Below are 27,095 nucleotides of genomic sequence, written 5' to 3' on the forward strand. Positions count from 1 at the left end.
CCTATAAATACCACGCGGGAAGAAGGATTGGCAATAGAAATGCTGTCGGTGTCTGGGTTATTATATTTAACGCTTGTATTAATTCTCCCGCGTTTGAAACGGGCCGGCGGTGTTGGAGCGTTTATTTTCGGGATGAATTTAAGCGCGGAGCGGAGCCACGTCATCCGAAACCGCCAGAAAGCGCTTGTGAAACACTATCTCGCCAAAAACCTCGCCGGCCGCCTCAAAATAGCCGCTTTATAGCCTGGCCGCCGCAGAGATGAGAGCCGCGGCCGGCGAGGACGGAGCCGTGACGTATCCCGGCCGATCCCGTGGGTGTTTTCCCGACGGAGGGGAGCCGGATGGAAATCGGCACCGAAAACCCGCGGGAGAGCGGCGTTTCGCCCGGCTGCCTTCGGCATCCTGCGGCATCGCCCAGGTTTGGTCCCCGGCGTGATAAATCCCCGTTTCGGGGTGCGATAAATCCCCGTGGCCTCGAAAGGCTTTTGCTCCCGCGGTTTTTGGCGGGACGAATGGGCTTTTCCCGGCGGGAGAGAAGGCGCCGGGCATGAAATCCCCGCGGGAGCACCCCGGGGACGATGCTTGAGCCGTTAAAGGGTCTAAAAAGCGAGAATTATTTACCCCTTCGTGTAAAATCAGCATCGAATAGGTCGGGTTTGGTGCATTGCACTGGCTTTTCCCGCGGCTTCAGTTCCCGCGGCTTCGGCAGCGCCCCGGGTTTTCCGACGTCGCATCCCGCGTCGGAGCCGTTTCAAGGCGCTCGGGGGCGTTTCGCCCTGGCTCGGAGCATCTTTATTCCGCTTTGAATCCCGGATTTCCTGGCTTTTAGCCGGCTTCGCTCCGGCCGAAACTGTTGTGCGAGCTTTTTATTTATTTATTTTTTTCCCCCAAGGCAAAGCCGCCTTGCGGGAAGCAACGCTGCCGTTTCGGAGCCGCCGCTTCCCCATCCGCAACCCTCCCTTTCGCCTTGATTTCACATCGCTCTTTTTATTTCTTCCCTGTCCCCGTTTGTACGAGGGGCAGCCGGGACCCGGGACGCCCCATCCCGCAGAGGGCAGCTGGGATGCCGCCGTCGTTCCAGCTCTCCGAGCCGCCTTTAGAGGATGCGACCTCGCGTTTTGGGGCAAAACCACGCGTTATCGGCGACGTTTCATCAACGAAGCTCTCCCTGCAGCTTGCTCGCCTGCCCCGAGTCCCGGCCAAGCCGTTTCTTTCGGCGGGGACGACTCCGAGCAAAAGCGCGCGGTGGGGAGCGTTGGGGCAGGATGCGTGCTGGAAAATGAGCGTTTTTGCAAAATCTTCCCGGCCCGCCGGGCTCCCCGGAGGGTCGTGTGAGCTCGGGCAGCGTGCGGCCTGCTTTGCGAGTGATTAACAGGGGTGTAAGCAATCTGCATACAGAGAAAAGCCCCGTTGGTATTACATTATTCTATTAGAGTTTCCAAGCTGGTATTAAGTGGACATGATTTCTGCCCATGGACCATTAATTTTGTTTTATTGCCGGCCTGATGGCCATTACCCTTTTTTGCCAATGCGTTCCCCCATTAGGTTTGTACAATTAACAAAATAGGAGCTGTTAAAGCCGTGGGGGGAGCAAGGGGGACGGCGGGGAGGGGAGGGCAAACACCCTCCTGCGTCCCCGAAATGCCGCGGCTGGAGGGGTGGATGCGGCCCGAGTGGTGCTGAGCCCCTGCCCGGCACGGCGCGCATCCGCGGTCCATGTTAGGACCGCGCTGGGAGCAGAAGTAGCCGTCGTAACGCTGCCTTCATTGCCTGCCGATGACGGGTGCTGCCCTCGATCTGCGTCCTTGCTTGCTTTCCGCCCGCCCGGGCAGCCAAAGGAGCAAAGACCCTAGAGGGACCCCAAAATTAGCACTGGGAGGGCACCCAAAAATGAGCAAAGACCTTAGGAGGGTGCAAAAAGAAGCGAAGGTTCTAGGAGGGCACCAAAAATTAGCAAAAACTCCAGCAGGCGCCAAAAATTAGCACGAGCAGGGCACCCAAAATGAGCAAAGACCTTAGGAGGGCACCCAAAATGAGCTAAGACCCTAGTAGGGACCCCAAAATCGGTGTTAGCTGGGCACCCAAAATGGGCAAAGACCCTAACGGGGCACCCAAAATGAGGAAAGACCCTAGGAAGGCCCCGAATATGAGCAAAGATCCTAGCAGGGATCTAAAAATTGGCATTAGCAGGACACTAGAGATGAGCGAAGACCCTAGAAGGGCACCAAAACTGAAGAAAGATGCTAGCAAGGACCCAAAAATAAGCAAAGAGCCTAGGGTGACACCAAAAATCAGCAAAGATCTTAGCAGGGACCCCAAAATTAGCATTAGCAGGGCACCCAAAATGAGCAAAGATCCTAGGAGGGCCCCAAAAATTAGCAAAAACCCTGATAGGCACCAAAAACAAGCACTAGCAGGGCACGAAAAATGAGCAAAGACCCTAGCAGGGACCCCAAAATTAGCACTAACAGGGCAGCAGAAAATAGCAAAGACCTTAATGGGGCACCCAAAGTGTGCAAAGATCTCAGGAGGACATCGAAAATGAGCAAAGACCTTAGGAGGGCACCAAAAACGAGCAAAGACCCCAAAGGGGGCACCAAAAATGAGCAAAGACCCTAGCAGGGACCCCAAAATTAGCACTAACAGGGCAGCAGAAAATAGAAAAGACCCTAATGGGGCGCCTAAAGCATTGAAAGACCTCAGGAGGACACCGAAAATGAGAAAGACTCCAACGGGGGCACCAAAAATGAGCAAAGACCCCAACGAGGGCACCAAAAATGAGCAGAGATCCTAGCAGGGACCCCAAAATTAGCACTAAGCAGGGCAACAGAGAATAGCAAAGACCCTAACGGAGCACCCAAAGTGTGCAAAGACCCTAGGAGGACACCCGAAGTGTGCAAAGACCTCAGGAGGACACCGAAAATGAGCAAAGACCTTAGGAGGGCTCCAAAAACGAGCAAAGACCCCAAAGGGGGCACCAAAAATGAGCAAAGATCCTTGCAGGGACCCCAAAATTAGCAGTAAGGGCCCTCCAAAATGAGCAAAGACCCTAGGAGGACACTGAAAATGAGCAGAGACCTTAGGAGGGCACCAAAAATGAGCAAAGACCCCAATGGGGGCACCAAAAATGAGCAAAGATCCTAGCAGGGACCCGAAAATTAGCAGTAAGGGCCCCCCAAAATGAGCAAAGACCCTAGGAGGACACTGAAAATGAGCAGAGACCTTAGGAGGGCACCAAAAATGAGCAAAGACCCCAATGGGGGCACCAAAAATGAGCCAAGATCCTAGCAGGGACCCGAAAATTAGCAGTAAGGGCCCCCCAAAATGAGCAAAAACCCTAGCGGGGCACCAAAAGGAGGGCAGCAGCCGTCGGCGGGTCCCGGCCGCTCTTGGCGGGTTCCTGGGGGTCCCGTCCCCGCTCCGGGTGGTCCTCACCCCCCTCCGTGGGACGTTTCGGGGAGCGGGGGCCCGCGGGCGGCAGCTGCTGCCGGGGGGAAAGCCGAGCGGAGCCGGGGCGGCGCGGCGGAGCCGGCGTGCGTGCGCGCCGCGTCTCCCGGGAAGCCCCGGCTGACAGATGGTCCATCTCCCGCGCTGACAGATGATCTCCCCGTTTCGCTTCCCGACTCCGGCCCCGTAATTATATCCGAGCTCTTTTTGCAGGAGAAGCCGGAGAGGAAAATCAGCGCTTTCCGCTCGCTTTCTCCCTCCGCCGCGGAGCCCGGGGGGGCTCCGGTGGCATTTGACACGCGCCGCGCTCGACGAAATACAGAGCAGAGCCCGGTCCCCCCCCCGCCGCCGCCTCCTCCCCGAGTCACGCCGCGTGCGATGCTCAGAGGTTAGGATGATGTTGCTTTTATATTTCCCCATAAATCAGCTGCAAACGGTTGCGCCCGCGGCTGTTTTCCTTGCCGAGCGTGCCGTTCAACCTGTTGGCCGCCGCCGAGCCCCCCTCCATGCCGTTGGCGTGCTTTTCCCCCCCCCACCTCCCTACGGCAGCGGTCGGCTGCAACGGGGGGGTTATTTTTTCCCCCCTCGCCGCGCGAAACGCTCCCTCCGCCGGGTGCCGAATCCCGGCGCGATTCGTCCTTCCGCGGTTCGACCTCCGCGGAGCGGCGGGAGTTGCGTTTGCCAACCCGGCTGCTCTCGTTTGCTCCCCTTCGCTCTTCCAAGGCCCGAAACCGCGGGCCGCGTTTGGTGCCCGTTGGGCGCTCGGCGTCGAAAACGGAGCTGGCGCCGGCAAAATCCGCTTCGCTTCGTGCCCGAGTCGAGCAAAACCGCGGTTTCCACCTTCGGCTGCGGCTTCCGCGCTGCAATCACAACTTTCCGGCTTCGGGACCGTAAAAAATAAACTGTTTTCCCGCACTAAGGCTGCAAACGCTTAAGCGGGTTTTGCTCCAGCTTCCTAGCGAACTCGGCTGGGAAGCAGCTGGCGGAGGATTGAGCCCGAAAAGTGGGAACATCGCAAATAATTCCGAGCTTTTCCGGTGATGCTCTGGCCGCCGGGAGCCGGCAAGCGCTGCGGGAGCCCTGGTGAACGTCGCGAGCTGCTTTTGGATGCCGCGGCCGAATCCTGTTGCCGTAACCTTTTCACCGCTGTAATCCCAGCCCTGCTCGTTTTCCCGTGGGAAGCCAAGTCCGATCCGGGCCGTTTTCCCTGGCTCCGGAGCTGGCTGCCTTCCCGATTTAGGAGGGAGAAACACTCCGGTCCTCTCCCTCCGAGACACAGCGGAGAAGCCGGGTTTCGAAGCTCGCTCCTCCCTCGGCCGCGGGGTTTGTCCCAAAGCGGCGTCTGGATTTTTCGCTTCGCCGCGACTCGGTTTGCAATAATTCTTCGCCTAAAAGGTTTCTTTAACGTCAGCAGGTACCTCCTGGGGTCGGATCCTGAGGCTTCCCTTCCCTCCGCGCGGAGCTGCCGGAAAGCGCCCGAACCGTAAGTAACTTCGCCTGGCGTTTGCTCTCCTCCTCCTCCGTCGCCGCCGTGGGTTAAAGACGGGATTTGGATTTTCCTTGCGGAAAGAGCAGTTCGGACGAGCGGCAGCGCGCAGGTAGGTTCGCGGCCGCCCCGACGTGTCCAAACCCCGCGGACGTTTTGCCTCGATCTGCTTCTCTTGCCTTCTGGCGCGAGGAAGAGGAAGGAGTTTCGCCGCCGGTGCCCAAGCCTCGGCGCTCCGGAGATCGGAGCAAGCGCGATTGGGGTTTCCTAATTACCCACTGCTTTTTTTTGCTTTTTTTTTCATTGCTGGGGACGAACGGCTTGTTCGGGGCGAAAGGGGCCTTGGGTGGCCGCGTGGTTTCTCTGCGTTCGCCGGGCCGCGCTTGCGACGTGCGTTTCCTCTTGCCCCCACGCGTTCCTAGGGAAAGGGAGGCAAAAAAGCGAAAGAAAAGCAAAGGCGAAAGCAAAAAAAAGAAAAAGCAGAGGCGAGAAAAAAGTGAAAGCAAAAAAAATGAAAGAAAAAAGCAAAAGCAAAAAAAAGCAAAAGCAGCAAAAAGCAAAAGTGAAATAAAGCAGAAGCGAAGTAAAGCAAAAGTGAAATAAAAGCAAAAGCTAAAAAGCAAAAGCAAAAAAAAGCGAAAGCGGAAAAAAGCGAAAGTGAAAAAGTGAAAGAAAACAACGAAAGCGGAAAAAAGCGAAAGCAAAGTAAAGGCAAAAGCAAAGTAAAGGCAAAAGCGAAATAAAGGCAAAAGCGAAATAAAGGCAAGAGCAGAAAGAAGCAAAAGCAAAATAAAAGCGAAAGCGGAAAAAAACGGAAGTGAAAGAAAGCGAAAGCCAAAAAAGCAAAAGCGGAAAAAAGCAAAAGCGGGAAAAAGCAAAAGCGGGAAAAGGCAAAAGCGGGAAAAGCAAAAGTGGAAAAAAGCAAAAGCGAAAAGAGCAAAAGTGGAAAAAAGCAAAAGGCAAAAAGCAAAAGCTAAAAAAGTAAAAGCGGAAAAAAAGCAAAAGCAAAAAAAGCAAAAAAAAAGTAAAAAAAAGCAAAAAAAAGCAAAAGCAAAAAACGAAAGCAAAAAAAGCAAAAGCAAAAAAAGAGCAAGCGGCTGGTGCAAGTGCAAGCTCTCCGGCTGTTACCGTCGCACCAGCGTAATAAAACCGAGAGAGCCGCCTGGCTATATATAAACCCAAAGCGTGCGCAGGGTACCTATTTTTACGAGTTTTTCTTTTTCTTTCCTTTTTTATTTAAAAAAAAAACCCCGCGTCGCGGCGTGCTTCCTGGAAAACGCAAAGCTCCTGGCGGGAACGGGCGCTTTTATAGGTCACCCCGTAATACGCTAATAAAGCGAAAGGTTAAAAGCAAAGCCGCGTCTCTCTTTTCTTACCTGGTTGGGTAAGAATATACCCGTGCCGTATATATACATACATATATATATATAAAAATGCTGGATATAATTCTGTATATATTTATTTCAACATTTTGCTCGCTTAGCTTGGGGTGGCCTCGCCGCGGCCGCTTCTGCCTTATCCGCCTCGTCGCCGTCGGCGTTTTGCAGCGTGGCTTTAAATAAATGAATAAATAATAAAATAAATAAATAATAAAATAAATAAATAAATAAATAAATATATTAAAAAAAAAAAATAAGGGCAGGAGTCGATTGCAATTTGCATTATGCAAATCGCCCGTTATGCAATCAAGGCGCTCGCGGGGAAAGCGTGGCAGGGCCAGCGCGCTGATGAGCTGCCAGAGGCCCCGAGCCCGGCGTTGCGCCCTCTCCAAATCTTGGTGGCATTTTTCCCTTAAATGCTCCCCAAAAAATTAAAAAAAACCCCACCCGACGTGCTCGGCTCGACCCCGGAGAGGTAACGCGGAGCCGGCGCCGAGCCGGATGAATTCAGTGAGCTGTCGGAGCCACTTTCTCAATTAACGGCTTTGTTTAATCATACCCCCTGTCCGGAGGAGTATTGTCTTACGGATAATTTCGTTTGCCTAACGAGATTTTGCTAATTAAATCTCCTTTCGGTCCCTGTGACTCTCCCTGCAGGGTAGGGGAATGTTTGTGAATCCTTCGCCGCCGCCGGCAAAATAAACCTTTCTGCTCTGCTACCGGAGAAAACACGGGAATTTCTTTAGCCAAACGCTGGGATTGGATTTAATTGGCTTTTGCAACCCCCAAAAAGGCGATTTTTTCCCTTTTTGGCCTGGTTTTCGTGGCGGTGAGCAGCCCGATAGCATGGCGACGCTGTTTTTCTTCCAAAAACCTGGTTTTGCCCATCGAGCTTGTGGCCGCCAGCGGCCCCGGGGACACACGGTGCGTTGGCTTCTGTGTGGATCCCATCCGAGGGCCAAAAAAAATTCAAAATAAATAAAAAAAAGGATGTGGGGTGCAAAAGCAAGCTCGGAAATCAAGCTGTAGCAGATGACAAACCGCCTTTAATACGTTTGCTTTCCCTTCTCTGTAGGAGAGGGGCAGAGCCGGCGCGGGAAAAAGGCATTTCCGAGCGGAGAGCGGCCGGCCGAAGACTTCCAGCCGCCGCGGCGATCCCCGGCTTAAAGCAGGTTAGAGGCCCCCCGAGCAAACGGCTGCTTTTATTAAACCCGCGCTCCTCCGGCGCACCGATACCCCATCCCAAATACCGGAAAGCGGCTCCGATCCGTCTCCAACCCTTCCGACGGCTCGCGGGGAAAAACCTCCGAGCTCGGACTCCGCCGCCCGGTCGGTCGCCGTTAAACCGCTTGGCGCTGGCTGCGGTTATGCTAACGGTGACCCAATTAAGCGCCGCTCGTTACCTTGCGCCGTCGCTCGGCTAAATCCTTTCCCGGAGAGGCAACCCGATAAAACCGGGCCTTTGGCCGCTGCTCCGACGAAGAGGACTAAACCGTATGTTTATCCCGCCGCCTTTTCCCGCGCATCTTTTGATACAGCCCGAACTCCGAGTGGAGCAGCAGTGATTTATTCCGGTGCGGCGCCTGGCTCAAATTATCCCCCAAAGCACCAAAAAACACCCCGTTCCCCAAGGCAGCAGCAACATTTCGGACAAGGCATGCGAACTCCTTGCAAAGCGTTTTCTGATGCAAAACCCTCCGAAAAGTTGTTTCCCCACCCCAAAAAAATCACGCGTCTCCCTCCAACAGCTGTCGATCAATGCAAACTCCCCGGCGGGGCAAACGCGTTTTTCTGCAAGATTTCAGCTGGTGGCCCCGCAAGCGGGCAGCTTGGGGGGCGTTTGGGGGCGGCGGGGGGGTTGCTTGGGTGTGTTTTTATATAAAGGAGGGAGTTTTAGGGGTTTTTTCCCTCTTATTTATCGAAAGGGGGGAGAAACGAGTTGAAAAAAGGGTAAAAATTCACTCGTCCTCTCGCCCGATGTGCTGCCCTGCTGCTTCTGCCGGTTGCGTCTTGCTCCTTGCTGCTGGTTCATGCCTGGTGCGTCTCTTGTGTGTGCACCCATATGGGCACCCCGTGCACCCGTATGTGCACCCTTGCACCTGTACGTGCACCCATCTGTGCACCTGTACGTGCATACGTGCGTGCACCCGTGCACCTGTACGTGCACCTGTAGGTGCACCTGTACGTGCATACGTGCGTGCACCCGTGCACCTGTATGTACACCCACGTGTGCATCCGTGCACCTGTACGTACACCCATGCATGCACCCCTGCACCTATACATACATCTGTGCGTGGACCCGGCACCCGTATGTGTACCTGTGCATGCACCCGTTCGTGCACCCATGTGTGCATCCGTGCACCTGTATGTACACCCATGCGTGCACCCGTGCACCCGTATGTACAGCTGTGCGTGCACCCCTGCACCCATACATTCATCTGTGCATGGACCCGTGCAGCCATACGTGTATCCGATCGTGCACCTATACATGCACCCGCGCGTGCACCCATGCGTGCACCCATGCACCCATACGTACACCCGTGCATTCACCCCTGCACCTATACATACATCTGTGCATGGACCCGTGGACCTGTATGTGCACCCATTCATGCACCTATACGTGCACCCCTGTACCCATACATTCATCTGTGCATGGACCCGTGCAGCCATATGTGTATCCGATCGTGCACCTATACATGCACCCGCGCGTGCACCCATGCGTGCACCCATGCAACCCATATGTACACCCATGCGTGCACCCATGCACCCGTACATACACCTGTGCATGCACCCCTGCACCTATACATACATCTGTGCGTGCACCCGTGCACCCATATGTGTACCCGTTTGTGCACCTATACGTGCACCTGTACGTGCACCCATGTGTGCACCCCTGCACCTATACATACATCTGTACACGGACCTGTGCACCTATATGCGTACCTGTGCGTGCACCCGTGCATGCACCCCTGCACCCGTATGTGCACCCATATGTGCACCTGTGCACCTGAATGTACACCCGTGTGTGCACCTGTGCACCCATAGGTGCAGCTGTGCATGCACCCACGCATGCAGCTGTACAAGCACCCGTGCATGCATACATACACCTGTGCACCCACACGTGCACCCATACGTGCACCCGTGCATGCACCTGTGCACGCTGGGCTCCCTATCCGAGACCTCAGCACCCTCCAAGACCTCCGAACCCGCCCCGTTCCCAGCGGGATATTTAATAACCCGATAAGCCGGAGCGCGACGCTCCTCCTCCGGAGGCGTTAGGTGAGGATCCGGCCGCCCGCGCGCGCCTCTAAACGCTCCCTCCGAGGCGGCAAACCTCAAAAAAAGTCACGGGAAGCGCGCGGAGAACGGGGGGGGGGGGGGTGGCATGGCGGGGACGCCGCTTCGGGAATCGCCGTGACGGTTGCATTTTGCAGTCGCAGTTTTAACCGTTGCGTTTTGCAATTGCAATTTCAACAATTGCGTTTCGCAACTGCAATTTCAACGAGCAGCGGTTGCATTTTGCAATTGCAATGTCAACGGTTGCATTTTGCAGTCGCAATTTCGACGGTTGCCTTTTGCAATCGCAATTTTAACGCGTAACGATCGCATTCTGCCTTTCCGGACCCGACGCAGCGCCGCTAACCGGTTTCCTCGCGGTTCAGCCCGCGCTCGCCGAATCGCCGCGGCTTTGCGCCGATTTATTGAGTAAATAACGGAGTTGGCGCCGCTTTTTCCCCGCCGCTCTTCCCGCGTGCGGCGAGCGCTTGCCGCCCTGCTGTCTGCTTTTCCTTGCCGAGGGTTCGCTTCTAATTATGTTGATTTTCTTCAGCCCACCCCCTCCTGGAAGCTTATTAGGGCGAATATTTTTATTTATTATCATTTCGCCCAACTCCTGCCAGCATTTCCAATTACTCTCGCCGCTTCCTTGTAATTGTCTTTCCGTAATGGCTCTGAAACAATTGCGCTAAATGAGGTGTCTCCGGCAAGATGAGGGTTTCACTTCATTAAAGGCTAATGTATTCTCAGCTCCAGCTCGGTGGGGCCGGCTTGCAAAAAAAAAGAGACATTTAAGCAGCTTCTTTTATTTTATAGGGAACAACTTTCCCCGGCGGGAGAGGCTTTTGTGCACGCGCGGTGATTTAAGGGACGTTTAACGCCGGAGCTTCGTGTTGGTAAATCCTCGGGTTTCGCCGGGGCGGGTTTGGCCGCTTTGGGCGAAGATGCCAAAAAGACGTGCGTCGGGGTGGGAAGGGAAAAAAAAAAGGAGGTTTTGGTGCTTTCTGTCGCGTTCAGCAAAGCCGAGGTATTTATTTATTTCTCTTAATTTTGATTTAGAGGAGCGCGGCTTTTCCGCAGGGGCGACGGTTCGATATCGGATCGCGCCGAAGAGCGGGTGGAAAAGGGGAGGCGGAGGGGAGGGAGAAAAATCCTTCGACCCGCAGGATGCCGGGCGGGATTTAATGAACTGTGATTTCCAGAAGGTCGGACGCGATGATCTCCGTGCTCTCGCCTGGCCCCGAGCGATACGAAATCGTAAACGCCGGGAAACCGAGCAGCGCCCCAAGACCGGTAGGGATAAAAAGAGGTCGCTCGGCTCATCGCCCGACTCCGGGAGCCGAGGCTTTAATTGCAAAAAAATAAAAAAAAGGGAATGCAAAATGCATTAAGGAGATTTCACAACAGCAACAAAATCGCTAATATTTGCCCTCGCAACGCGAGCGGAGCTGCCCGGAGCGCAAAGGTTTTCGCCGAAACGCTGGAGGGTCTTCGGGGATTATTTCTGACAATCCGCTGTTCTTTCAGCATTCTTAAAACTCTTTATTTATTTCTTTTTTCCCTTCTTTTTTCACCGCGGCCTTCCTTGCTGTTTGGCCCCGTTGGGAGCCTGGCGAAGCTTTCGGCACGGTTCGCTTCGTTCGCGAGCGCGCGGATGTGGTTTCTCGACCCGAGCGAACGGCATCCTCGGACGTCGGCAGCCGATAAAACGAAGCGGCTTTTGCAAAGCGACGTAAAAATCGGCTCGGAAACAGCGGGAAACGGCTAAGCGGATGCTCATTCCGGTGAAGCGGGAATAGTCGGTCGGCAGGCAAAACTGCAAGTGCCTTGGTGGACGTCTAAAAACGGGTAAAAGCCTGGTTTTAAATCTTATTATTGCTTAAATAAGCACCAAACGCGGGAATAGGGACTCTTTGCCAGTCTCGGCGGCTGCGCTTTTTTTGTAGCCGCGGCAGCCTGGTTAAAACGATCCTGAAACCCGTTTAGCCGGCGATAACATCCCATCCCGTCCTTAAAATGAGTCCGCCGTGCATCGGCTCTCCTCTCCGCTGGTTTTCCTTAGAGGAATACTCCGTCTTGATAACTCAGAGCGTCGTTCCTGAAAGCTGGTTACACCAGATTAAAGAAAAAACCCCCTTTTCGCCGTAATGATGTGGATTTCTTGTTCCAAATATGCTTTTTGCTTAATTTTAGCTGGATGCGGACGTGCCTGGTAGCTCCTAACGCTGCACGCGGCCCTTTGCAGGCTATTTCTTCCCATTTTATTTTTTTTCCCCTTTTCGAAGTCGGATAACGCGGCGAAAGAAACTCTGAAGCTCGCGGCTAAAACGAAAACCGAAATAGCTCCGGCCACCGAAGCCCCGCGCGTCGCCGCAGCCCGGGTGCTCATGGAAATGCCGTCGCGTGCTGCCGTAGATAGTTGGCTGGTCGATAAAGGCACCGACCTCAATTTTTCCCCGTCTCAGGGGTACCAGCAGCAAAAAGACCGTCCGAATTTGACCACTTGGGAAGAGTGACAGCGTCCGGGATTAAATGGAAGCAGGAGACGGAGCGGTCACCTTGCCGGTGAGAGCAATGAAGGCGGTTTTGCGCAGGTTTTGGGGGATTAAGAGCCAAAAGAAAGAAAAGAAAATAATTGCACAAGATGAAGCCATCAGCTAACGATCGCTTTTGTTTTTAGTCCGCTGTCTTTTGTTCTTCGCCGCTGCGAGTGCGGAAATATCGTGGGTCATGTATCCCGCGGGACTTCAGAGACAAATCCCACGTGGGTTATTCCCGCGGCAGCCCGTGCCAGCTTTCACCTGTTTTCCTTCTCAAAAATGCAAGGAGGTAAAGTAATTAAAAAAAAAATCCAATTGAAGTGGATCCCCTGAAAGACCTGGAGCAAATCCCTCAGTCCGGAGGAGACGGACCCTCTGCAAATCCCGTTGTAGCGGAGATATTTGGGGGTTCAAACTCCTCGATTTCCCCACGATGTTTGTTTGAACGCGGGTAGCTCCCGCTGTTTTAGGTTCAACCCCTGCCCGCGTTTGAGCCGCCTCCTCCACGGAGAATGGCATTATTTTGGGGGAGGAAGCGCAGATTTGCTCGACCTGGCCGAAACTTTGCAACGTGCCTTGAAGCTGCTGGAAATGCCCGGCGATGGGTTTGGGAAGGGGCAAATCCTCCAAAAAGCAAGCGGAAAAACACAGTCGCTCGCCGCAGCCGTAGCAGTTTGGCCGAAGCAACGCTGAGCCCTTTCGCTGCAAAACAGTCCGGGCTGCTTTGGCTCGAAGCTGTTTGCAAATCGCCGGAGACATGCCTTTATCCGAACGATGATAAAACCATCGCTCGGTGATGCAGGTTTTTCGGGATACCGCCCTAAACAGGAGACAGAGGGGCTTTTCCACCACCCGCGGCTTAAATCGCTTTCAAGTTACGGCAGCAAAAGCAAAGCAGCTCTTCGGCGAAGGAAAGATTTTCCGTATTTCTGTGCTCGGGTGCGTTTGGCAGCCAGCCCTGAGCATCGTTTGGGAGCGCGACGTGCGGCTGGGGATGGTTTTTTCTCCGGCTTTTGCATTTCTCGGGGAAACACCCCTTTCGCCATCGCGCTCGGTCCTGAAGTTACTTCTGCGTGTTAAATCCAGCCGAGCCGTGCCGAGGGGATGCCAATAAATCAAACCTGGCCGATATTTCTGGGAAAAGCGACGGTTTTAAGATGCAGAAGGAAAAACGCGGTTGCTGGAATTGCAAAACACGCGGTGTTTCTTTTCACTGGCAGGTCAAGGAGATGGTTTGCAAAATAGGTCGCCCCAAATACTGTATTTAAAGGCAAAAAACCCTCCTGCCACCTTCACACCGCAGTGCAGACTACAAGGGGCGCAGCATGGTTATTTTTTGCCCTCCCTCTTGAGTGCAAAAAGCCGATTTCTGCTGTTATTAACCCAAAGAGGATGCACTCTCTCTGGGAGCTGAGCGGGGTTTGCTCTTTGCTTTTAGGAGCAGAGGGAAGGCGAAAACCTCTCCTGGGGCAGCAGAAAAGCCGTCGCTGCCACTTCCAAAGCGCTCACTTGGAACCGGGGGAGAAGTTACCCGATACGCGATGGCTGACGGCGTTTGTAGACAAACACAGAAAATGTAAGAGCCTGGGGACAGGATACAGTTTTGTTTTGCTTTTTTTTTTGGCAATGGAGGATAACTGCCCGGTTTGCGTTTTGCAAGAGGTCCGAGAAGAGCCGCACTGAGCCGTATGCCCGGAGAAGCAGCAAAACCCTTCTTGGAAAAAAAAAACATGCAGAAAAAAAAAAAACCCGTCACGGTAACCAGTGGCCCGCGGGGTCTTTGGGGAGTTGAACCGACTTAAAGGCAGGTCCGGGCAAGGCAAAGTGCCCAGGGTGGCTGTGCAGCGTGCCAAGAGCCAGTGGCAGCGGGATGCACCTTTGCGGAGCTGCAGAAGGACTCGGGTGCCAGAAAACCCGTCTGGTTTTCCCGGCAGCATCAGCCGGGCTAATAAAAGATATTTTTATCCCGCTCGCTGCCGACCACGGGGCCTGCCTCGCTTGCAGGGGGACAGAGAAGTGATTTAGTGACGGTGCTGTGGAGCTGCACCCGGCCTCGCCGTCTGCTCGCGGGTCTCCTGGCCCCGGCGCTTAGGTGGTGCGTGCTGGGTGCTGTGACACCCTGCTGCATCCTGCCCTGGCTGCTGGAAGCCTGGAGAAACCCCAGATAACATTTGGTTTTAGGTGGATCGAAAGGGAGAGTCACAGAGCACTGGTTCTAGCCAGCACCTGTGGTTCAGTGCTAGACAGCATCCTTGCTGTGGCCCTAACCAGTGTCTTTGGTTTATTTTAACTGGTGTCCATGGTTTGGTGTTAGCTAACATCCATGGTTTGGTATGAGCTAGTATCCATGGTTTGGAGTTAGCTAACATCCAAGGTTTGGTGTTAGCTAGCGTCCATGGTTTGGTGTTACCTAGCGTCCATGGTTTGGTCTTAGCTAGCATCCATGGTTTGGTATGAGTTGGTGTCTGTGGTTTGGTGTTAGCTAGTGTCCATGGTTTGATATGAGCTAGTGTCCATGGTTTGATGTTACCTAGTGTCCATGGTTTGGTATTACTTAACATTCATGGTTTGGTCTTGGCTAGCATCCATGGTTTGGAGTTAGCTAGCATCCATGGTTTAGTATGAGCTAGCATCCGTGGTTTGGAGTTAGCTAACATCCGAGGTTTGGTGTTAGCTGGTGTCCATGGTTTGGTATTACTTAACATCCATGGTTTGGTCTTGGCTAGCATCCATGGTTTGATATTAGCTAGCGTCCATGGTTTGGTGTTAGGTAGCCTCCATGGTTTGGTATGAGCTGGTGTCCATGGTTTGGAGTTAGCTAGCATCCAAGGTTTGGTGTTAGCTAGCATCCACGGCTTGGTGTTAGCTAGCATCCACGGCTTGGTATGAGCTAGTGTCCATGGTTTGATATTACTCAACATCCATGGTTTGGCATTAGCTAGCATCCATGGTTTGGAGCTAGAGTCCATGGTTTGGTATTAGCCAGTGTCCAGGGTTTGGTGTTAACTAGTGTCCATGGCTTGGTGTTAGCTAGAGTCCATGGTTTGGTATTAGCCAGCGTCCAAGGTTTGGTGTTGGCTAGTGTCCATGGCTTGGTGTTACTTAACATCCATCGTTTGGCGTTAGCTAGCATCCATGCTTTCATATTAGCTAGCGTCCAAGGTCTGGTGTTAGCTAGTGTCCACGGTTTGGTGTTGGCTAGTGTCCATGGCTTGGTGTTACTTAACATCCATCGTTTGGCATTAGCTAGCATCCATGGTTTCATATTAGCTAGCGTCCAAGGTCTGGTGTTAGCTAGTGTCCATGGTTTGGTGTTGGCTAGTGTCCATGGCTTGGTGTTGGCTAGGGTCCATGGCTTGGTGTTAGCTATCATCCATCGTTTGGCATGAACTAGCATCCACGGTTTGATTTTAGCTAGTATCTTTGGTTGAGTCCCAGCCAGCATCCTGCACCGATCCTGTCCAGCATCTTCGGTTTGATTTCAGTGATCTTCCTCGTCTCCGTCATAGCCAGCGTCCTTGCTTTGATTTCAGCTACCATCCATGGCTTGAATTGAGCGACTATCCTTGCCTCAGTCCTTCTGAGCATCCGTATGTTGGTCCTAGCCACCATCTTTGGTCTGATTTTAGCTAGACCCAAAACCAGGCGCTGGCGACCTCAGGCAAAGAGTCAAATCTGGGCGTTTGCCCTCTGCCCAGTCGCGTTTTTGCCGAAGCTTTTCATTTACTCACGAGCTCCGGCTGCAAAAAATATTTCTCAGTATTTATGTGGTTTATTCTCGGATGGGGACTCGCTTTTTGGTGCGAAGGGGCCCAAACGGCGCGCCTGAGAGCGCCGAGCGCGCCAGCCCCTCCTCGAACCCCTTTGGCCCCGCGTCTCCTTCCAGAGCCGCTGCATCCGTCGGCACGTTTTGCATCGGGCGGATAATTAAGTTGCATTTCTGCGCGTTGTTTACCGTTCCTCTGAACCGGCGGCTCTTCCCCAGAGACCCATCGCGGGCTCCTGCAAGCCCGTTTGCAGCCCGTTCTTCATTATGCTTCGGTTACAGTTTTAATTTTGCTGTTATTAAATCTTCCCAGCCGCTGCCTCATTAGCTGCCTCTGAGCTTAAATTCCTGAATTGGGGACTCGCATCTGGGCTCGTTCGGCGGACGCTTGTCCTCTCATCCGAAGGTGCCGACGCGGGAGCCGAGCGGCGCCGCGCTTCGCCGTAACGCCGCGGGATGGGGCCGCGCAGGTAGGCGCCGCGCTGCGATCCGGAGGGAACGGGCTTGGTGCCGAGGCCGCTCCGAAAACGCTGCTAATCCTCCCGTGGAGGCCGAAGCATCGGGAGGCTTCGCCTCGGCTTTGCAGCACTGAGATAAAAACATTTCGGAGAGGGTCACGGCTCCGCTTCTTCGCTGCTCCAGGAAAAACCGGGTGAGAAAACAGGATTTACGCTCAAATGCTCCTCAGGGTGGGTAACGCTCCCTGGGCGACTTTTTCCCGTTGGGCAGCCAAAAATCCCAGCCAGGCATCCGGGAGCTTCTCCCTGCAAACGCGTGCATGACACAGGCATCCTCCTAGCACATATACAAGTATTTTTAAGTATAAAATATAAACATTTGCATGCTAAGATGCATGCACGGGCACAGACAGGTGCCCTCCTATGCGCAGATACCCTTGCCCGTATGCAGAAACGCTGATTTACACCCGCGCACACATTATAACTTTCTCCTATTCCCATTATCTCTAACCCATATACTCCGGGAAGTTTAATTTGTTCTCGCTAGTAATCACCATTAAATAGAAATTGTCTTTTTCTGTGTAAACACGTCATTAGCGAAGCTGGTTTCTGCAGGGTCCGGATTTCGTTTTTATTAAAATGCAACACTTTTCGGCTCCTCGCTGGGGCCGGAGACGAGCGGGATCGTTTTAACCCGTCGGGTTGAGCGCGGATAATTGCGCCGGGGCACAACTGGGCGATTAGGGGAAATCTCCGCTTTCCGCGCAAAGAAAATTTGCATTTTTTCCCCCACTTCTCCGAAGCTAAGTCATGCTTTTTGTACCCGGCCCGTTTTAATGAGCGTTATAAATCCTAATGAATGTATTTTCATGTTCATTTTATTGGCTTGTTTTTATTACCGACGGGCTAGAAAACAGGTCCGGTTAAAAACCTGCCGATGAAATGAGTGCGCAGTTTAAGTTGGTAAAAAGCACTATATTTCTCCCCTTTCCCTTCTCAAGCATCACTATGAATAAGGAAGTCTCCTCTCCATGCCGTAAAAACCGTCTCAATTTTTTGCAGCACTTAAAGCTTTTTCTCCTCAATGCAATCCCTCCCTGAAATGAAGCAGTGGTTTTGGGGGGAAAAAACACGTCTTTGGGGTTGGCGGCTTGCAAGAGCACGGTGGGGAGCTGCTGGCGGGGTTGAAACCCAGCATCGCCGTCGGGCTTTGCCTATATTTTTACAAAAATAAGAAACCTAAAACGTCCGGACTGAGCGTATCCCTTGATGATCCAATCGCCGTTCATTCCCTTTCATTTTTTGTCTTTTTGGGGCATTATTCTCCCCAAAACCCTTTCGGCAGCCGCCTCGCTGATCCCGTCCCACCGCGCCGTCTTCGCGGAGCTTTTCTTCCCTCAAAACACCCGGCATTTTTTATATATAAATAGCGGGTTTTTGTGTGAGTGGCGTGGTGTTTCCTCAGGGTGGGCTAAGACCAAGTCTCATCGGAAACCCGATTCGCTTATATTTAACTTTCGTGTCATCCCAGTCATTAACTACGTCTAAAAAGTGTCATTTTTTGTTAACTAATGTAAAAAAAAAAAGGTAATTCCAAGCTGTTGACGTCGCGGCCCAAAAAGTGGATGCGCTCACCCAGTGTTGCTGAAGCAATATTACTACAATTTAATTTTTTTTGATTTAATTTAATTTCTTAAGCGATATCAGTGTGTTTTTGAGCAAATAAAATTCAGCCTGTGCCAGCTCGCGAGTCTTGCACGGGACAGCTCGACTGCCGAGGTGCCCCCTTCCCCGGGAAAAACCAAAAAAAAAGACCCCAAAGCGAGCAAAAACGCCCGTGCCAAACTGAGATTTAAGGACGGGAATTAGCGCAAGGTTAATTCCGATATTTTAAAACTCCGGAGTTTGCGTTCCCATGGAAACGGGTATTTTTATCCTCTTAGTCCTGCGCGTTGCAAGATTGAGCCATCAGAAAATACCAGCCGTCTCGGCTCCCAAGACCCGGGAAGGCGTCGGGGTCGGGGCGGCCCTGCGCACTGTAATTCCTCCAGGAAAAGGGGGAAAAAAAAGGAAAAACCTCCTTGGTGGCCAAAATGCTGCTTTTCCACCCGTTCCCAAATTACGGCATGCCTGACCGCGGCTCCGTGCAACAGCCCTGTGCGGCAGCGCTGCAAAAAACTCCCATTTTGTCCCATCCTCCCCATCCGAGCGGCGTTTTTCCGCTTGTGCCGCTCAACGGCCTGCCTTAAAAAACCCCAAAAAAGGCAGAAAACACATGAAAAAGGAGCATTGGAACCGCCTGGGCCGCCTTTCCTTGGCGCGATGCCGGCGGCCCGCTGAATTCCCGTGGCATCCGACTCGTGTCCGACTCTCCGAGCCGGCTCTCGGCTCTGCGGGGTGAAAACACAGCTCGGGGAAAACGCCTTGCGGATTTTCCTACTTTACCGGCTTGGAAATAATTAAAAGAAATAATAATAATAAAAAAAAACCCAGTGAAATGCTGAGATTTTTTTTTTCCCCCAAATTTTCTGGCCAGCGGGTGAATTTGGTCCCTGACCCTTATAATTTACCCGCTGTCTCCAGCGCGGGACCCATCCCGGAGGGATTTGCCTTAAATAAAAGACGGGATGGATCCTGTCTTTTCCCAGGAAATGCCTCCTTCTAAAATTGAATTTCTGATTCGCAGCAAACGCTTTATCCCGGGGAAAATTGGGGGATTTGGGGGATTTGGCGCCGTGGCAGTTTCGCACCAGGAGCCGACGCTTGCGGCTGCAGGTTCGCGATGGGAGACGGCGGCTTTTTCCAGCTTCGGGCGCCCTTCAAATCGCCGGATTTTCCCTCGGCGCTGGGAATTTGCAGCCAGATTCGGCTTTTGGTGGCAGCACGCCGAGGACGGATGGGATGCCCGTGCCGGCCGGCCCCGCTTACCACCTTCTCCCGCTTATTTCAGGACCTGAAACCACTGTAATTTTTCCCAGGATGGGGTTTATCCGGCGTGCGCCGGCTCGCGGCGATCCGACCCCTCTCGGTGCAAAACGGGATGTCGAATTAAGTGAAATTAAATACCTTTTCCCGCGGTATTTTATTTTTTTCTCTCGGCTGACTCAAACAACGCTGTTGTCATAGAAACAGCCTTTTTGTGAAAAGGTCACCTGCGAGGAACTGTGTTTTAGGTGTAATTCAAGGAGATTACAGGGGATTAGGCACACACATATATAAATACATATATAGGGTGCATACGTGCCCATAGTGCACATGTGCCCCTATATATATATATATGCATATGTGTACATATGCATACGTACACACGTGCACACGCGTAGACACCCCCCTGTATGTGTATGTATATATATATATGCATTTCTTTAAAGGAAATACGATAAAGAAGTAATATCCAACTGAGCTGGAAGGTTCTCTCAGCAAATTAAAAAGTCGGTGATAAAGGTTTTATTTTCCCTTCTTTTTCTTTTTTTTTTTTGTCTTTTGGAGCCGCATGCAGTGGGGTGATATCTGAAACAGCGATTCTCCTCTGTGTTTTTCCTTGGCTTTAATTAAACCTCAGGCAGGGCTGAAAAATGTGGCGAGCCGAGATAATTGCGCTATTCCCAGCGCGGTTTGGAAACTCCGGCTTGGAGACGCGCCTCGGGACGGCGCGGGATAAAAAGGGGGAAAAAGAGGAATTTGGGGCCGTCGGGGCCGCTGCGAAAAAACCCCACGTTTGCAAAAGCCACCTTTCGCGGCGACGTCTCCGAAATATCCCGCTTTCGCCCCGTTTTGCAGCGCTGCTTTTTTGCGGCTCCCAGAGCTGCCCGGGAAAGCGCTTTCTCCCCGGAGCGGCGAGGTCCGAAGGGTTAACGGTGCTGCGGAAAAGCCAGAAGAAGTTAAAACGCTGCGATTTCAGACAAGCCCCCCTGCAAGGCGGTTATTTCGAGGGTGAGATCACTGGAACGTTGCGTTTCGTTTTGCTTCGACTGCCTTCGGATGGGTTAAGAAAATATCGCCCTGCGCCTCGGCCCCGCGCCGAAACCATGCCGTGACGTCCCGGCCGGCCGCCCCGAGCCGCAATCCTCCCCCTAAAAACACGTCGGGAGCCTCGGAGACGCGCCGGGATGCTGGAAACGTGCAGGAAAAGCCATTTTTGGGGGCCAGAGAGGCGACGGGGGCAGCTGGCAACGGGATGGTTTTCCGAGGGCTGTTTATCCGCGGAGGCAGCGCCGAGCCAAGCCGCCTTCGCTGCAGGAGACACTAAGTCTTTTTTTCCATTTTTTCCTTTTTTCCAGCCTTAAGTCTCCTCTTTAGAAAAAATAAAAATAAATCAGCGCGTTGCACGTTGCTCTGGCTAACGGAGGGGCGTTTTCCCGTGCCCCAGGGATGCTCAAAGTCCCGCGAGCGCTGCCGGGATGCAAATCCCAAAGAAGCAACCACCCTCCAACGCGCCGCCTTCGTCTGCACGTTCCCGAAACACTGAATTCCCGTTTCCCCGCAAACCTACGGTGAAGCCGGCTGTGATTTTCGGCAATTTGGGCAAAGCGAGAAAGTCCAAATTTTGCATTTACACCGCCTGGGCTCGTGCTCCCCGGCTTCATTGCTGTTCATCCGGCGAGAGAAGGAAAAGGCTTCGCTGCCCCCCGATTTCACCCCATTGGGGGGAAAAAAATAAGGAGAAAAACTCATTGCCGCATTTGGAAATAACCAGCAAAGAAAGGGTTCAGCCCGAACACGATAACAAGCTCGCTGTTTTTCCTCCTTCTTCCTATGTATCTATAACATGGTAGCAAGCATTTGGTTCAGATTAGTTTTTGGTGATTACAGCTTGTCAGAAAATATCGTTTGCATCCTGGAGGAAATATTATATTTTAGCTTTGTTTTCGTTCCGAGAAGTCAAAATATTGATTTTTCTTTTCTTTTCTTTTCTTTTTTTTTGCAGGGTAAAATTCCAAAGTAATTTCTGTTTGGCCACATGGAAGCGAAAAAAATATATCGGCTCTGTCTGCAGAAATGAAATGTTTTGACATTTTTAAATGTTAGTTTCAAATTGACATTTCAACTTAAAATAGCATTCAAATGGCACAAAGTGAAGCTGTTGATTCAAACAAAAATTAAATTTCGTAGAGGCATTTCAAAACTTGGCTTTTTTTCTCCATTCTAAACTCTTGCTTTGGAGAAAGGAGCATTTTATTGCGGTCGATGCTGTTCCTGTGTTCAGAGGCAGCTGGGCTTTCAAAAAAAAAAAATCAATTACGGCCACGTTTCCCCCCTCCAAAATTGGTATTAAATAGCTCTTCCCCCTCTGTTTGCCATTTTGCACAAAACAAAACCCAAATGCCCTTCCTCTGTGAGCAAGACCGCAGAATAAATCGGAAAAAACACTCTCAGGATAAATCAACTGTGCTTGAAGAGCGCCCTGCTGGGATGCAGGGGCTGGGATTTGGCATGTTCCTTGGGAATGCCCCCAAAATTAGCTTGGGTTTCCTGCAAAGAGCCGTTTTTGCCGCAGATGGAGGCATCTCGTCTCCTCTTTCCCCCATGCAGGGAGCCGTTTTGGGCTGAGAAATTGCCCATCCCGGCACCCCGCTGCCTGCCTTTGCCTCCATTTCAAGGTAGATAAAGCCGGGATGACCACCGGACATGGATGGACAAGCTGCCTCCAGCCCGCTGGGCCATGTGGCACCACGGCTGCCTCCAATTTGTCCCTTGTTGGCCTGTTTTTTGGAGAAACGGTGCAGAAGGGCCTTCTCTGGGCTCGATGTGTTTTTGGGTCGTAGAAACGTCCTTTCTGAATGCCCCAAATCAGCACTGAGAAGGTGAAGGTGAGCACCGGTCATCCCTTGGAAGACGGTTTTGCTACTTCTCAAGGTTCTCCTTCTATCGCCCCACCAAAGAAATACAGAAAAACACCTGGTTTTGCCTGGTTTTGGGTCCTCCAGTGGTGCAAATCAGCATCTCTTGGGTGGGCATCCTCAGTGTCCGCTAAGAAAGGCTCGTTCCTACCCTCCAGCTTCTTCTCGTAGATGGCTAGACCTTGCGGTCGTAGACCTTGCGGCCGCTATTCACAGGCTGGAAATATTTAAGAGAGAGGAGAACTAAACTTTGGAAAAATTACCATTTCCATTGGGTCTTCGATGTCTGTGTTGAAAGATCTTCCCTAGTTTGAAGAGAATTGATGGCCAAGGCTAGGATTGCAGAGTGGCGTTTGCAGCCCAAATTGTCGAGCTAGGTTATCGTAGTCACTTCTGGGGATTTCTTTTAATATAGAAAATCATTTTATAGTGGTTTTTGGTCAGTCCAGTTGAGTCATTGATGGTGCTCCAGATACATTTGCTCTCCTGTGAAGGATCAGCAGGTTACTGATGGATGTTATTTAATAAATGATCAAATAAATCCATGTCTGTGGGTCATTTCTGACCACAGTTTATTGCTAAGGGTGTGTAGGGACCAGAATATCCATTTTGCAAGGGTTTCCAAGAGTTTGCCTTTTTGTCATTCTGAATTGGGCTGAAAACATGCAGATTCTCAACTTGCATCGAAATGAAAGTTCAGAACGATCCAGGACCGTCTAAACTTTTAGTTTCCGCAGTGTTACGCTGTTGCATCTGAACTTCATGCCTAGTTTTCGACTAGTTTTCCTTGAATATTGATGACAACCAAGTGCGGATCAGCACCGATTAACATGTCGATGGCGCAGGGTAACATGGCCTCAAATGCCGTGTGGAGCGAACATCCTTTAATCACTTACCCTAAAATCGCCAGATTTCGTTTTGTTGTCAGAAATCCTGCAAATACGCATCTTTCCGTGAGAAATATCGGCTTTCCTGAAACCGTGGTTTTACTGGAAGATGTCTGTGATTTTTTGATGCCTTCTCCATGCAGACATCAGCAAGCAATAACACCTTGTACTGAAGCACCTATAACACACACGGCTCAAATCTATAACGGGCTTACCGCAGGCTATTAATAGTTTATTAACTCCCTTTAAACTCTGCCTAAATGTTCCCTGAGTGCCAAGCGTCTCTGCATAGAAATAATTTAGAGAAGAGCTTCTATATAGAATTACAGAGGGGACCTAGGGCACGTTTACAGCCTCCGCTGTGTCCCGCGTAGCAGCATTTCTGCAAATACCCACATGGATTTGGAAATGATTTGGGACGTGCCCTGTCTTTCCGTAAAGATTCAAGTGGCCCTGGAAAAAACACTTCCCGGGAGTTTTTCCAAACTCTTCCTGACTGCAGCAAAGTCAAAAGTCTGGGCAACATATTACAGACAACCGGTTGAATATTTGGGCCCCGGAGGTGGGAACCTCCTATTTATATTTGCTTTGATTTCCAGTGCCCACCAACGGAGAGACCGTCCTCCGTCCCCGGCACCTTCCCTTCCTTCCAAGCTTGGAAATAGCTATTTTTTAAACCCTTCTCTTTCCTGGGATGCCGCTTTGCCTCTTACAGGTCCCCGGGTATCGCACGGCAACGGGGACATTAATATTGATGCGCACCTCGCTTAGTAGCAGCCGTGTTTCCGAGCGTGCCGGCAGCATATAAATACGATTACCGGGTAATTAGTGAGCATCAAGCTGAGTTTGGGTTTAGCGGGCCTTGGCGTCCTACTTTCGTGTTTTTTTTCCCACCGCCTTCTTGGAGTTTCGCCCTGAGCGGCAGCCGAGGACGGGGATTTCGGATGGATGCTGTGACGCTAGGTGCTCCCCGCTGACAGCCGGGAAGCAGGTCCTGAGCCTTGGTGGAAAAAGCCTGGTTTTAGGAGCAGGGGACATTTTTTAAAGCAGGTTTTGAGCTTTTAACTCTTCTGTCCGAAAAAAATAACCCTGAAATCCACCTGATTGTTGGATTAAATTTCAACTTGTGTTTTTGCAGCCTGTTTCCCAGTCCTTGTCCTCTTGTGGTCTGCTCCCCTCCTCCTCATCCATTGCTCCTCCTCTTTCTTTTTTCCTTCTCCCCCAAAAAAGAGAGGAAAAACAGGAAGAAACACTCTTTCAGGGATTTCCTTTATTGAAAAATTTGTCTGTTTGAAATGTGAAATTGTTTCAGTTTCGTATTCGCTTTCCCCCATTATTTGCTTAGATGCCTTCTTTGCCACAGAGAGCGTCGTAATCAAGGTGGGATTTTTTGGTTTGACGTTTTTCTTTTTCCTTCCCGTCCCCTACTTTAATTTTGCTTCTCCAATACTGTGAATTTTGGAAAAGCTTCAGCGTGGCCAAAGGACAAACCAAAGTCCGTCGCTCTGCCGCTTGCTGAGCGCCCAGAAATTTTGCAGATCTCTTGGCTTCCCAAACCTGCAAAAATCTTGCGCTTCTGGAAATTTTACACTGTAAAAAAACTAATAATTTAGGAGGGAAGAATTGCAACCCCCCCCAGATTTGAGCATGCCGTCGTGGAGGTGCGTTGGATCTGCTGTCTGGCTTGTTGCTCCTCGTCGCAAGGGATGCTTGCGGCAGGAAAAACGGACCCTCCTTGCGGTGCCTCACTCTCAGTCCTTTCTGGATCAGGGAGATCCCTTTCTTTTATCCTCTCCTCCATTTCCTTTCTTCCAGCAAATACAAAAAAGGCTTTTCCATCCAAAGAGAGACAAGGAGACAACACAGGGGTCACGGCTTTGTCGCCAGATCCTCCGCTTTATCATTTTCCTGTGCCATTACCGGCTTAAGAGTGAAACGCTGTGTGAATAATTTAGGGGTGTTTTACATCTTTTATACCTCTGAACTTTGACTAAAAGGAGTTTTGAGAAAGTGCTGCCTGCGAAATGAAGTATGAATGTGTCTGTAGGCGAAAAAAGCTCAATCTTGCATGAGCTAAAAAGGACGTGGCTTCCGGGGGCAGGTATTGCCAGGCTTGGGGGGCGCGAAGGCAGCGGGCTCAATTCTCTGCTGGGGAAATCTGCAAAAGCGGAGAGCTATCAGAAGTGCTTTAACGCATTATTTTAACTCATTACCCTGGGTGTTGGATGAAACGCCTCCGCTCGCAGGCCGGCGAGCGAAGCTTTGCTCCGTTTTTATGAATGCGCAGCCAGAAAAGCGTTGGGGAAAGTGGGGACGTTGCAGGGTTTGTCGGTCTTTGTGGGCAGCCCTCGGATAAATCACTGCGGTTCACTGCATCGGGGGTAAATCACTGCGGTTCACTGCATCGGGGGTAAATCACTGGCTGACTGCGTTGGGGTGTAAATCAGTGCGGCTCGTTGCATTCGGGTGAAACTGCGGCTGACGGCTTCGGGGATAAATCACTGTAGCTCACTGCAGCTGACTGCATCGGGGTAAATCACTGCGGCTCACTGCAGCGGGGTAAATCACTGCAGCCGACAGTGCTGGGGTGAATCACTGCGGCTGACAGAATTGGGGTGAATCACTGCGGCTCACTGCTTCGGCCAAATCTTTGGGTGAATTTGTGCCCAAATCATATTTCTGCAGGACTTTGTCCTCGCTCGCTGCTTGTTCATGCTCTGCGGTGGCTTTTGGGGCCAGCGCTGCTGCCGTGGGGCTGGCTAGGTCTTGGGGGGGGGGGTGCATCAGCCTCGTTAGTGGTGCGCTAACGGGGGGCATCTGCAGGCCCTGGATTTGTCCCCCGCTTTCGGATGCTTGCGGAGCATCTTTGGTTTGGGGCCGGCGGGCGAGCGGCTGCAGCCTGGGGCTGTGCACGCCGCAACATGTGGGCTTTGGCAGGGCGTCTACGTCAAGCTGCTGGAAAGATTTTAAATTCCCGACTAATTTCTTTTCCGCAAAACAAATGAATCTTCTGAAGGGCCTTTCCTCGCAGCTGCTAAGCCGGTTAATTTATCTGAGTCATTTCCAATTTGTGATGGGACTGTTAATGGCCTGATGTGGGGATCAACATCACTTAAAGACTTGGGATTTTTGGTTTTCCTTTTTCGTTTTTTTGCGTTCCTTGTTTTTAATTTATTTCTGGATTTTCCCCCAGAGGCCCAAAGCTGTGTTTGGAAAATGTCAGCTCTGTGTCCCCAGCCCCTTTGTCATGTCGGGGCAGCTCTGGCTGAAAGCACAAACCGCAGCCCACCCAGGGGGACCTGCCGCCCTGCTACTACTTACTGCTTCAAAGTACCTGTCTGTGATATGAAACATGCCATAAACTGAATATATTCCAGATGTCCCTGCAAATTCCCCTCGGTTTTGCCGTCCACCTGAAGGCTGCCGACGCGGTGAGGCTCCTCGGCCCCAGTCGCCCTGCTCCTGCGGGGCTTTGCTGCCGTCCCTTTGTGGGATGGGGACTTTTGGGGGGTGTGCGTGTCCCTCCGGCGGAGAGGGGGCTACTGCCAGGCAAGACTTGTGGGGTGAGGTCTGTGGTTGCCAGCTGTCGAGGTCCTGGGGGGCTGCTGGGGAAACGGTGTTCCCGGGAGGGACAGTTCCCTGAAGTGGATGATCTCCATCCTTGGGTTTTGGGGATCTCCAACCTTGGGGTTGGGGAGTCTCCATCCTTGGGTTTTTGGGGGCTCTCCCTCCTTGGGTTTTGGAGGTTTCCAAACTTGGCTTCGGGGAGGTCTCCCTCCCTGGGGTTGGGGGCAGTCTCCACCCTTGGGTTTTGGGAGTCTCTATCCACAGGGTTTGGGATCTCCATCCTTGAGGTTGAGGGTTTCCATCCCTGGATGATCTCCACCCTTAAGGGTGGGGGGTATCCAACCTCAAGGTGAGGCATCTCCCTCTTTGGGGGATCTCCATCCTTGGGTTTTGGGGATCTCCTCCTTGGGATGGGGGAGATGTCCATCTTCAGGGTTGGGGCATCTCTG

General features: G+C 52.0%; 1 protein-coding gene across 17 annotated transcripts in view; it reads left to right on the plus strand.

Annotated features, from left to right (window-relative positions):
- Nucleotides 1-27,095, plus strand: part of PKNOX2 (PBX/knotted 1 homeobox 2) — an 80,633-nt gene that overhangs the window by 10,311 nt on the left and 43,227 nt on the right. For 2 of the 17 annotated variants that reach the window (XM_064524391.1, XM_064524383.1), the window contains exons 2-3: nt 3,661-3,835; nt 4,859-4,930. The gene's annotated coding sequence lies outside the window, so the exon portion shown is untranslated. The other 15 variants (XM_064524386.1, XM_064524385.1, XM_064524388.1 and 12 more) reach the window with 15 other exon arrangements.

Source organism: Dromaius novaehollandiae, chromosome 21 (assembly GCF_036370855.1).
Source record: "Dromaius novaehollandiae isolate bDroNov1 chromosome 21, bDroNov1.hap1, whole genome shotgun sequence".
Lineage (NCBI taxonomy): Eukaryota > Metazoa > Chordata > Aves > Casuariiformes > Dromaiidae > Dromaius > Dromaius novaehollandiae.